At 41.6% G+C, this 11,727-nt stretch overlaps 1 protein-coding gene across 2 annotated transcripts in view; it reads left to right on the top strand.

The window, feature by feature from the left end:
- Positions 1–5,378: 5,378 nt before the first annotated feature.
- LOC138369045 (uncharacterized) overlaps positions 5,379–11,727 on the top strand; it is a 17,784-nt gene continuing 11,435 nt past the window's right edge. Inside the window, exons 1-2 of one of the 2 annotated variants that reach the window (XR_011229736.1) lie at positions 5,379–5,549; positions 10,617–10,942. The gene's annotated coding sequence lies outside the window, so the exon portion shown is untranslated. Of the gene's footprint in view, positions 5,550–10,616; positions 10,943–11,727 lie in introns of those variants that run through there. The other variant, XM_069331990.1, reaches the window with a different exon arrangement.

Here is an 11,727-nt window from a genome sequence, read left to right as displayed (position 1 = left end):
TCTCGTGTCCAACCCACGCTTGACACAATCGAGGGACACCACCTCCTCCACGTTACGTGGCAATTGGTTCCACAAATCAACAACTGTTACTGAACCAGTATTTACCCAAGTCTTAACTAAATCAAAACTTATCCAATTTATTCCCATTGTTTCGTGTTCTGTCTTGTGTTGAAACTTTTAATACCCCTATTAATATTTCCTTTATGTCCATTCATCCACTTGTAAACATCTAGGTTCCACCTGAGCAGCCGTAGGGTGAAGACGTGTCGTCTGACCACTCCGGCAGTTTGGGGAGGTTGCAGTTTTCGCCGGCAGGGGGTGTGGGGGTCTCTTACCCTCCCTGACCAGTGTTGTTGCCTGCCTGGCTGCGTGCTGACGTGGGCGTTTTGACATGGGGAGCCTGGCAATTCCTCCTGTTTTGCGGGTAAATTCCGTGGGCCTGGAGTTCTCATGTAAGGCTGGCTATCCGGCCACCGAGTTAGTTATGTGTGACATGCTTCGTGTCCCGGTGGAAGCTGTGTATGGAGTTGAGCTTGTTACGGCCCACCGAGAGATTGTCAAGTTCGTGGGGGAGGTGGAGTATCGGGACTTCCTCCGGCGGAACAAAGGGCGTTCGTTGCGGTTGCCGGATGGCGCCGGCTCAGTTACGATCTCGGACCGAAATGGTGCCCTGACATATGTCAGTGTGCACGGTGCGCCCCTGGAGTTCCCTGAAGACCTTCTCCGGCGTTTCTTCGGGAGGTATGGTGCTGTCATCAGTGTGCGGGTGAACAAGCTTTCCTCGGGGAAGTATGCTGGGAAGCAGACGAACGTCCGTACCTTAGGTATGCGCCTGCGGTCGGATATCCCATCTTCTGTCCGGCTGCTGGGTTACTACGTTCGGGTGTACTATGCCCGGCAGCCCCGTACGTGTTTCTGGTGTGGCCAGTTAAGGCATCAGGCTGCCGGGTGCTCTGAGGTCCCTGCTGCACCCGTTAACTTATTCCGGGAAGAGGATTTCCTGCCGCTCCCTCAGGGCGTGGATTCCGGGGATGAGGAGGGGCAGGTCCCAGTCGCTGCTGCTGCGGCCCCCCCCCCCCTGCGTCACCGGACATGCCCCGGTGCTTGTTGTCCCTCAGCCGAGTGCGTCTGTGTCTTCCTCGACTCCTGCTCCTGCGCCTGGTCCTGCACCCTCGCCAGGTGTTGCGGCTGTGTTGGGTGTTGGGGGGGCTGCGGAGCGCCCTGTTGTGTGCGGCCCGATTCCCCATGTGGTTGGTGCTGCGACGGGCGTTGGTTCGCCCGGTTCGTGAAGCCCGTGGTTCTGGGTCCACCTCCGGCTGTGAGGATGTGCGGCCAGTGCCCAAGCGTTCTAGGCGCTCTTCTACTGCTTGGGCTGATGTGGAGGACTACGACGCGGGTGGAGCTTCGGGGGATGGTGTGGCGATTCCGGGTGCTTCGTGCTCTACGACGCTGGTGGTGTCTGATGTCCATGTGTCTGCTGTTGACGATGGTTGTGCGTCTGATTTACATCCTGTTCTTTCTCCGGCAGAAGGTTCTACGCAGTGGGAGGTGGTTGCTCCTACAGACGTGGATGGTGTGGGTCCTGGTGCGAGCCGAGGCATGAAGCTGGTGCTGAAGAAGGTTGCCAAGCGTGGGGGGTCCCAGCAGGTACAAAGTTCGGTGGTTGATGAGGGGCCCAGTGAGGCAGCCGAGGAGGCTCCCAGTGCGCTGCCCATTGCCCGGCCTCATGGGAAGGAGCCTCTCCCTCTCATCTTGGCCTCCGGAGTGGCGAATGATGCTGACCATCCGTTGCGTTTTGACATTGATGACCGTGTGCGTCCTGTTCCGTGGTGCCCTTCTACCATCTGGATTCGTCGGGCTCGGTGTTTTATTGCAGGTGTGCCAGAGTTAATGCCTGATCCTCGTACACTCCAAAATGACCCTGCTTCGGAGGACCTTATGTTACTTTGGGAGGCGTATTGCATTCGATTCCCGGCGGAAGAGTGGCCGGACAAGTATGAGATCTTTTCGTAGTCTGCGTGCTTGCTGTGTGTTTAGTGTGTGCTTCGACCTGTGGTTTGTTTGAACTGTGTTGTACCTATTGTGCGCCCTTCAGGCTGGTGTTATGTTTGTTCTCTTGATCGTTGTTTTGTTGTATTTTTCATCTGTTTTTGTTGTCGGCCCTTAAGGCCGGTGTTTAGTGTCTTTGTATGGATGTGTATTGATTTGTTTTGTGCTGAAGTGTCTTGTTCTGTTTCTTGATGTACTTTGTTGTTTCATTCTCGGTCCTTCAGGCCAGTGCATGTATGTTGTTGTGTTTGTGCCTGTTTTGTTTTCAGGTGTGCGTGGTTTGCTTGTTTATTGTTATTGTTTATTTTGGCCTCGCCTTTTGTTTACGGGGCGGATGGCTTGGTGTGTGTTTTTTATTAATGTATTGTTTTTATATTGCTTTACCTGTTGTACGTGTTTGTTCTTTGTTTTGTTTGGACAGTATTGTGTTTGTCCTGTTATGTTTCATGCTATGCCTGTAGATGTATGTTTTGTTTTTCTGGAGGTGTTGTTTTGTGTTGTTACTGTAATTGCTAGTTTGCCATTGTGTTCTGTTTTGTGCTTTGATGTATGATGTATTTTTCATGTTTTTCTTGTGTATGTGTTTTGTTGTGCTCTGCTGTCGGCCCTTCTGGCCGGTGGTCTATTTTCCTTTCTGTTTATTGTATTTTTATTGTATTTAAATTGCATGCTTTGCATGTAAAAATAAAAAAATATAAAAAAAACTTGTAAACCTCTATCATGTCACCCCTAACTCTTCGCCTTTCCAGTGAATGCAACTTAAGCTTTGTTAATCTTTCTTCATATGAAAGATTTCTAATTTGGGGAATTAACTTAGTCATCCTATGCTGGACACGTTCAAGTGAATTTATATCCATTCTATAGTGCGGCGACCAAAACTGAACTGCATAATCTAAATGGGGCCTAACAAGAGCAAGATATAGTTGAAGAACAACACCAGGTGTCTTGTTACTAACGCTGTGATTAATAAATCAGAGTGTCCGATTTGCCTTATTACGAACATTCATTGCATTGATCCTTTTGTTTTAAATTCTTATTAATCATAACTCCCAGACACCTTTCGCAATCTCAACACCATCTAGCTCATATCTTGTAACTCTATCATCATTACCTAGCCTCAGAACTTTACATTTATCAGCATTAAACTGCATTTGCCAATCCTTTGACCATTTCAAAACCCTATCTAGATCAACTTGAAGTGATAGTGAGTCCCCTTCCGAATTAATTTCCCTACCGATTTACGTATCAACGGCAAATTTGCAAATGTTGCTACTGAAACCTGAATCTAAATCATTTATATATATTATAAACAAAAGAGGTCCCAGGACAGAGCCTTGAGGCACTCCACTTACAACATTTTCCCACTCTGATTTGACTCCATTTATACTGTTCCCTTTGGTATAGCCATGCCCTAATCCAGCTTATTATAGCACCCACAATACCATGAGCCTCTATCTTTTTAATCAGTCTTTCATGTGGCACTAAGTCAAGGTAGACAACATCACGATCCTTACCACTATCAACTGCCTCAACTATGCTAGAATAAAAAGATAACAAATTTGTTAAACATGAACGGCCATTTATAAAACCATGTTGCGACTTAATTATTAATTTATGTTTTCAAGATGAACACGAATTTTATTTGCAATTATAGATTCGAGTAACTTTCCCACAATAGACGTTAGGCAAATTGGTCGATAGTTAGTCGCAAGTGATCTATCTCCTTTCTTAAAAACTGGTATCACATTAGCAACTTTCCATAACTCTGGGACTCTGCCTGACTCTATTGATTTATTAAATATGGTAGACAGTGGGTCGCAAAGCTCCTCTTTGCATTCTTTAAGCACCCTGGCAAACACTTCATCCGGCCCAGGGGATTTGTTTGGTTGGAAATTTACTATTTGTTTAAGAACATCCTCCCTGGTAACTGCTAAACTCGTCAACCTGTCCTCGTCCCCACCCACATAGACTTGTTCGGCTGAAGGCATATTGTTAGGTTCCTCTTTAGTAAATACAGATACAAAATATTTATTAAAAATACTACTCATCTCTTCATCACTATCTGTTATTTGACCTGTCTCAGTTTTTAATGGACCTATTCTTTCCCTAATCTTTGTTCGGTATAATTGGAAAAACCCTTTAGGATTTGATTTTGCTTGCTCTGCTATGCGAACTTCATAGTTTCTTTTTGCTTTCTTTATCTCTCTTTTAGTATTTCTAACCAGTTGTACGAATTCCTGGTCTAAACAGACTTCCCCATTCTTAATCCTTTTGTACCACGCTCTCTTTTTACCTAAAAGGTTCTTCAGATCCTTTGTTATCCATTTTGGATCATTAGTATTCGATCTATTCATTTTATATGGTATACTACATTCCTGGGCTTCGCTTAGAATATTTTTAAATAGGTTATATTTTGAATCCACATCGAAAACCCCTTTTACGTCACCTATCTCTGGGCTACCGTCTAGCTCCAATACCGGCCCACACCCCATACCCAAGACTTTCCAATATATTTGACCCAAAAAAAATCTTAGGCTATTGAAATCAGCTTTTCGAAAATCAGGCACTTTAACTGAATTTTCTCCTACAGATCTATTCCATTGAATGCTAAATCTGAATTCTTTATGATCACTGTTCTCTAGCTCACTCCCTATTTCGATGTCCTTAATTTGTGTTTCCCTGTTAGTTAACACTATTGAAACTGGATTAACACTATTGAAAATGGATTAACACTATTGAAACTTAACACTATTTCCTGAATTGAAACAGGAATTTCCTCAAGTACTTTCGTATATTAATACATCTTCAGAAGGAAATTATAATGTATGTCTAATGAGACGTGTCATGACTAGAACGAGTTGAATCATTGTATGATGGACGTAAAATGAATAGTACTACATTCGTTGAAGAAAGTTTGTTTGGATGCTCCGAGACAACACTTATTTAAGAGGGGAGGAGTGCAGGCGTTGAGTCACAATAACGTGGCTATAGTATGTTGACCAAACCACACACTAGAAGGTGAAGGGACGACGACGTTTCGGTCTGTCGTCCGAAACGTCGTCGTCCCTTCACCTTCTAGGGGGGGGGGGAGGAGTGTTACGTAAAGTTCCGTATTGCGTCGCATCGGAATAGAATTGGTGGTATTAAGAGTAATATTTTTCTTGCTCAATGGTGCAGGGAGAACGACGTTAACAACCATGCAGGGTTGTTAACGACCAGCGATCGTTAACGATCGTCCGGTGGCGGGAATTCTGATGGCCAATCAGAATCACCGGGCGAGGCAATGAGTACCTGCCGGAATGTGGGCAGAAGCCAGTACTCTACTCACTCCCCACCATTCGATACGGCGTAGGTGTGTGTGTGTGGCCGGCCTTCTGTAAAAATTACGACGAGGCGATTCTCTATCTTTCGAAATACCAGTGGAAGATGGTTTGGTTAACGCCGTAGGGAATTTCAGAAATCGGCATCTGGATAGTAATGAAATTGAACCACCCAAGAAGGTAGAAAATGTTCTACAGACGTTTGGGGTTTGAGTATATATATTATGTATATTTATATATTCCGTCTGAGACGGAATATACATTATAATTCCGTCGTAGACGGAATATATAGGTGTAGTTGGCTGAGGGAGCCTCAAACTGCTTTACTGTTTCATAGATAAGTTTGTTTCGTAGTATAGAGAAGTAAATGGCTCGGAAGAGAAAAATTGACGGAGTAGCGCGACTCTCATTGTTAGTCTTAAAGTATATGTAACTGTACATTTAACGTAGTGGCAATAATTATATAATATACATATCTTCACATAAGATACCCACGTATTTGAGGAATATGAATAAAAGTATCCATGAATGTTGGATCCCAACAATGTTCGTAATAAGGCAAATAAGACGCTGGTATTTATTAATCGGTGTTAGTCGCAAGACGCCTGGTGTTCTTAAGCTGTATCTTGCTCTGGTTAGGCCCCATTTATATTGTGCACTTCGGTTTTAGTCCCTGTACTATAGAATGGATATGAACTCGCTCCGTGTCTAGTGTAGGATGGCAAAGATAATTCCCCCAAATTAAGAGATCTTTCAGATGAAAATAATTTTATATTAAGCTTAAATTGCAGCCTCTTGAAAGTTGAAGTTAGGGGGGGGGGGTTGACATGAGAGGTTTAAGTGGGAAAAATGGTCATAAAGGGGAATATAAAGTGTAAAACAGACGGAACGCGAAACAATAGGTATGAGTTGGATAAGTCTTAGTTTTAGGAAAGACACGGGTAAATACTGATTAGGTAACCGGGTTGGTTTATGGAACAAATTACCGCGTAACATGGAAGTTGGGGGGGCTCCCTTCTTTGTGTCCAATATGGGTTGGACATGAATTGGAATCTTGCGAATAAGATGCTTCGTACGGGCCAATTGGCATTCTGCCGTTGTCTTTTATTCTTACGTTCTTAAAAAAATGTCCTCCCATATCTTCCGCGCTCTAAGATTAAAGGCTTGATTCCTTGATTCTGATATTTTTATAGTCTTTCTCTGGCCTTGTTTACCCTTCACATTTTTATCTACTTTGCCTAGTATCAAGCTAAAAGATCTTTTTCATCCTGCCACCAACATTAGTTGCACTGGGCTTTGCCTTTCCTTCATATCTGACTTAAACTGTTACTAATACCTCTCGTCCTCCAGACAAAGTTCGCCTAACACTTTTCGTAGCGATCTACTTCAGTCTGGTGATGAAATGAGACTTGAACAAAAGTGTTGTCTGCAGACGCAAACAATGCTCTCTTCTGAATCGCCTTAAGTCCTGGCTTTGTTGCTGTTGACTTTTCCCTTTAACAGTATATACTAAAATGTTCTAAATTTTCTAACACGACTTAACATAAGCCTACCTTTTTTTTATCTAGATTTCTCTAACTTTCTTATTCCTATAATTTCACCCTTTATTACACCTTGCCTTCCGTACATGTTGCCTTCCTTTTTCTTCCAAGATTACCTTCGCCGCTTGCCTATATATTGAAGATGGTTATTTTTCAATTTGGATCGCATCCAAAATGTCTAATTGGAAAGCTAGTGAAGACGAGTTATCGACATGAGACTGGTCCAGGACGACAATAGACTTGAGAATAAGAACAAAGGTAACTGCAGAAGGCCTAGTGGCCCATACGAGGCAGCTCCTATCTATAACCACCCAATTCCACTCGTATAAATGTTCAACCCGCGCTTGAAAGCGATCGAGGGACCCCACCACGTTAAGAGGTAATTGGTTCCACATATCAACAACCCTGTTACCGAACCAGTATTTACCAAGTCTTTCCTAAATCTAAACCTTGTCCAATTTATACCCATTGTTTCGTGTTCTGTCTTGAGTTGATACTTTAAATACCCTATTAATATCCCCTTTATGTCCATTCATCCTCTTGTAAGCTTCTATCATGTCACCAATAACTCTTCTTCTTTCCAGTGAATGCAATTTAAGCTTTATTAATCTTTCTTCATATGAAAGACTTCTAATTTCGGGAATTAACTCTCATCCTACGCTGGACACGTTCCTTGGAATTTATATCCATTCTATTGTACAGCGACCAAAACTGGGCTGCATAATCTAAATGGGGCCTAACCAGAGCAAGATATAGCTAAAGAACTGTACCAGGTGTCTTGTTACTAACGCTTGGATTAATAAATCCCAGTGTCCTATTCGTTTTATTACGAACATTCATGCATTGATAGTTTGGATTTAAATTTTTACGAATCATAACTCTCTGATCCCTTTCGCAATCCGACTTCGCAGTCTCGACACCATCTAGCTCTTATCTTGTAACTATCCTTACCTAGCCTCAACTTTCCATTTATTAGCATTAAACTGCATCTGCCAGTCTTTTGACCATTTTAAAACCCTATTTAGATCAACTTGAAGTGATAGTTCTTTCGTGTTGATTTCCCTACTGATTTTTGTATAGTCTGCAAATTTGCAGATGTTGCTACTCAAACCTGAATCTAAATCATTTATATATATTATAAACAGAGGTCCCAGGACAGAGCCCTGAGGTACTCCACTAACTTTATCCCACTGACTTAACCCCATTTATACTGCTTCCTTTGAAATAGCCATGCCCTAATCAAACTTAATACAGCGCCCCCAATACCCTGAGCTTCTATTTTTTTTTTAACTAGTCTTTCATGTGGCACTGTATTTAAAGCTTTGCTAAAGTAAAGGTACAAATCACAATCCTTACCACTATAGTGCCTCAACTATGCTGGAATAGAAAGTTAGCAAATTTGTTAAACATGAACAGCCATTTGTAAGACCATGTTGCGACTCGTTTATTAATTTGTTTTTAAAGATGGAGACGAATTGTATTTGCAATTATCGATTCGAGTAACTGTCCCACAATAGAAGTTAGGCTAATTGGCCGATAGTTTGACGCTAAGTGATCTATCTCATTTATTAAAGGTTGGTACCATATTAGCTACCTTCCATGAATCTGGCACTCTGCCTTACTCTATTGATTTACTAAATATGGTACACAGTGGCTCGGAAAGCGCATCTTTGCATTCTTTAAGCACCCTGGCAAACACTTCATCCGGCCCTGGGGATTTGTTTGGTTTTAGTTTTACTAATTGTTTAATTACATCCTCCCTGGTAACTGCTAAACTAGTCAACCTGTCCTCATCCCCACCCAGAGACTTGTTCGGCTGAAGGCATATTAAAGTTCTTCTTTAGTAAATACAGATATAAAATATTTGTTAAATACTACTAGTCTTGTCATTATCCGTTATTTGACCTGTCTCGGTTTTTAAGACCTATCCTTTCCCCAGTCTTAGTTCGATATAACTGAAAAAAACCTTTAGGATTTGACTTTGCTTGCTCTGCTATGCGAACTTCAGTTTTTTTTTTTTTGCTTTCCTAATATCTTTTTATAACATTTTTAACTAGTTATACGAATTCCTGTTCTAAACTGACTTCCCCATTCTTAATCCTTTTGTGCAAAGCTCTTTTTACCTATAAGGTTCTTTAAATTCTTTAGTTATCCACTTTGGGTCTTTAGTATTCGATTTATTAAATTTGTATGGTATACTACGTTACTGTGCTTTTAGAGTATTTTTAGTTATATATTAAATCTACATCAAAATCCCTTTTTACGTCGCCTATCGCTGGGTTCATGTCTCGCTCAAAGACCAGCCCACACCCCATACCCAAGACTTTCCAATCTATTTGACCCAAAAGAATTTCTTTGGCTATTAAAATCAGCTTTTCGAAAATCAGGCACTTTAACAGAATTTTCTCCTACAGAACTATTCCGTTCTATGCTAAATCTGATTTCTTTGATCACTGTTCCCTAGCTCACCACTTATTTCGATGTCATTAATTTGTTTCGCTGTTGGTAGACACAAAATCTAAATATTATATTCCTGCGTTGGTTCCTTAATGTGTTGTGTAAGAAAGCAATCGTCAATTAATTCTAGGAAATCTTCTGCTACACCATTCCCTGTTTTGTTCAACCAGTTTATTCCACTAAAATTAGTCGCTCTTGACATACTGTTAGATCTAGATGCTTTTGATATTTCATCCCATAGATGCTTTGCTTCCATTGTCTAAATTTGGTGGCCTATATATCTCTTATATCACTTGCTTTTTCGTTTAATTCTATCCAAATAGTTTGTGGCTCGGTTTTGATTCCCTCTTTGAGACTACATTTCTAATGGTCCCTAACATGTATGGCTACTCCCCCTCCTCGTCTAATATATCGATCTGTGTGAAATGGTTTAAATCCATTTATTTGATACTCGGCTAATAGTTCTCTATTTTCTACATTGATCCACGTTTCGGCAAGTGCAATCTTTTTTTTTCTGTGCAGACAAGAGCATTTAATTCGTTAATTTTATTTCTTGGACTTCTACTGTTAGTGTAATATACTGTAAGTGAATTGTTATTTTGAGGCCCTTTTCTTTCCCTGATCATTTCGCCAATGCCTTTCTCCCCCAAACATACTTTTATTACCTTCTTCCTCAAATTCCCGTACCACTATCTACTAACAGTTTAAACCCAAACACCTCTAACCACTGGTTCCAAAGAGCTTGCAACAACCCCAGCCCTCCATAGATGCACCCCATCACGAGCATAATTTCATATCTTCAATACAAGTGTTCCCATTTGTCTGAGATATTGGATTTGATTTGAAATCTTTCCAGCCGGCAATTGACAAAGTGCCCTCGACATCCATTCATTTCCCACTCCCTTTCTTAAAAGAATGCCACATATGATCGGGATTCCTCCCTTGCTCCTAACTAATTCAATGGCTATCCTGAATCTGTTGGTTCCTCACTCCTAACTTGTCCAACATCATTACCCCCTGCATTTTTTTATACAATAAAATTTATTAATTTTTTATATACATGTATTTTTATATTTTATTATATACAATAATCGGATACAAATCATATATGCAAGTCATATTTATATCATAAATTATATATCATGTTTATAAAAATACTGAATTAAAAAAACATTTTATAATTTACATATAATTTGTAATTATGACAAGCTCTGGCGTCTTGACTGTCCTCCTTGTCTGTTTGTTTCAGTCATCTGAGAAATCGACAAACTTTGTCGTCGTCGTCTTAAACTTCTTCTCTCCCTTCTAAATGGTGTTTGTCAGGTTCATTCATCTGAGCCACAATATATGAATACACGGTAGAGGTATTTTCCAAGGGTGGCTGGGAATTAGCCAAATGCCCACTTGACATGGGCATATTTGTAGATTGAGAAGCATACTTCAGGGTATACGCCTTGAACCCCACCCTTGGAATGGAGATTTTCGTTCGGCGGGGAATATTTGCAGATTTGATCAGATCTCTTATGATTTCCCGATGTTGGGTTTGAAAGGTGGGTCTCTTGTAATAAGCAAGTTCATTCTCATTCGCCCGCCGTCGCTTGAATAATGTGACGTGGGGCTGATAACTGTAATTCTGTAGGCGTAGACCTTGCTTCTCCAGTAGGGCAATAATCACCCGCCGCAAATCGAAAAGATTGTGACTTGAATCTTTACGAAGATGACACTTGTGTCAAAATTCCCTAAGCCATCTAAGACGACGCTGGCTGTTTGTTTGTCGTCTGAGGAATCGACAAACTTTGTCGTCTTAAACTTCTTCTTTCTCGTCTAAATGGTGTTTCTGTCGGGTTCATTCACCTTGGCCAAAATATACGAATACACAGTAGTGGTATTTTCCAAGGGTGGCTTGGAATTAGCCAATGCCATGTGAATGGTCCAGGACGGACCGAAACGTCGTCGTCCCTTCACCTTCTAGTGTGGTCTGGTCGACATACTCTAGCCACGTTGACTCGTCGCCTGCACACGACATGAAGGAACTGAGATTCTCTGTGAGGAGAAGCCAAGAAGATGGAACATGTTGCAGCCGTTCCAGACTACAGGCACATCACCCTCGGCTACTTCATACTAGACGGGTAAGGAGTTGGGACAGTGTTAATAAATGAGTAGTGAAGAAGTTAGAATTGGTCAGTGGGAAATTTGTCAAAGATCAACTGATTATCCTCCAAACTAAGCTGGTTCTCTTCAAGCTTGTAGTGAAAGAAGCCACGTTAGGTTCTTGTATTTTTGTTCTTGCTTTTAAATAGTGATGTATATGCACTAAAATAAAGGACTGCAATGGGTTTGAAAGCGGGTCCCTAGACACG

This window comes from Procambarus clarkii, chromosome 26 (genome assembly GCF_040958095.1).
Source record: "Procambarus clarkii isolate CNS0578487 chromosome 26, FALCON_Pclarkii_2.0, whole genome shotgun sequence".
Lineage (NCBI taxonomy): Eukaryota > Metazoa > Arthropoda > Malacostraca > Decapoda > Cambaridae > Procambarus > Procambarus clarkii.
The sequence above is the reverse complement of the archived record's forward strand: the minus strand, read 5'-3'. Positions and strand labels throughout refer to the sequence as shown.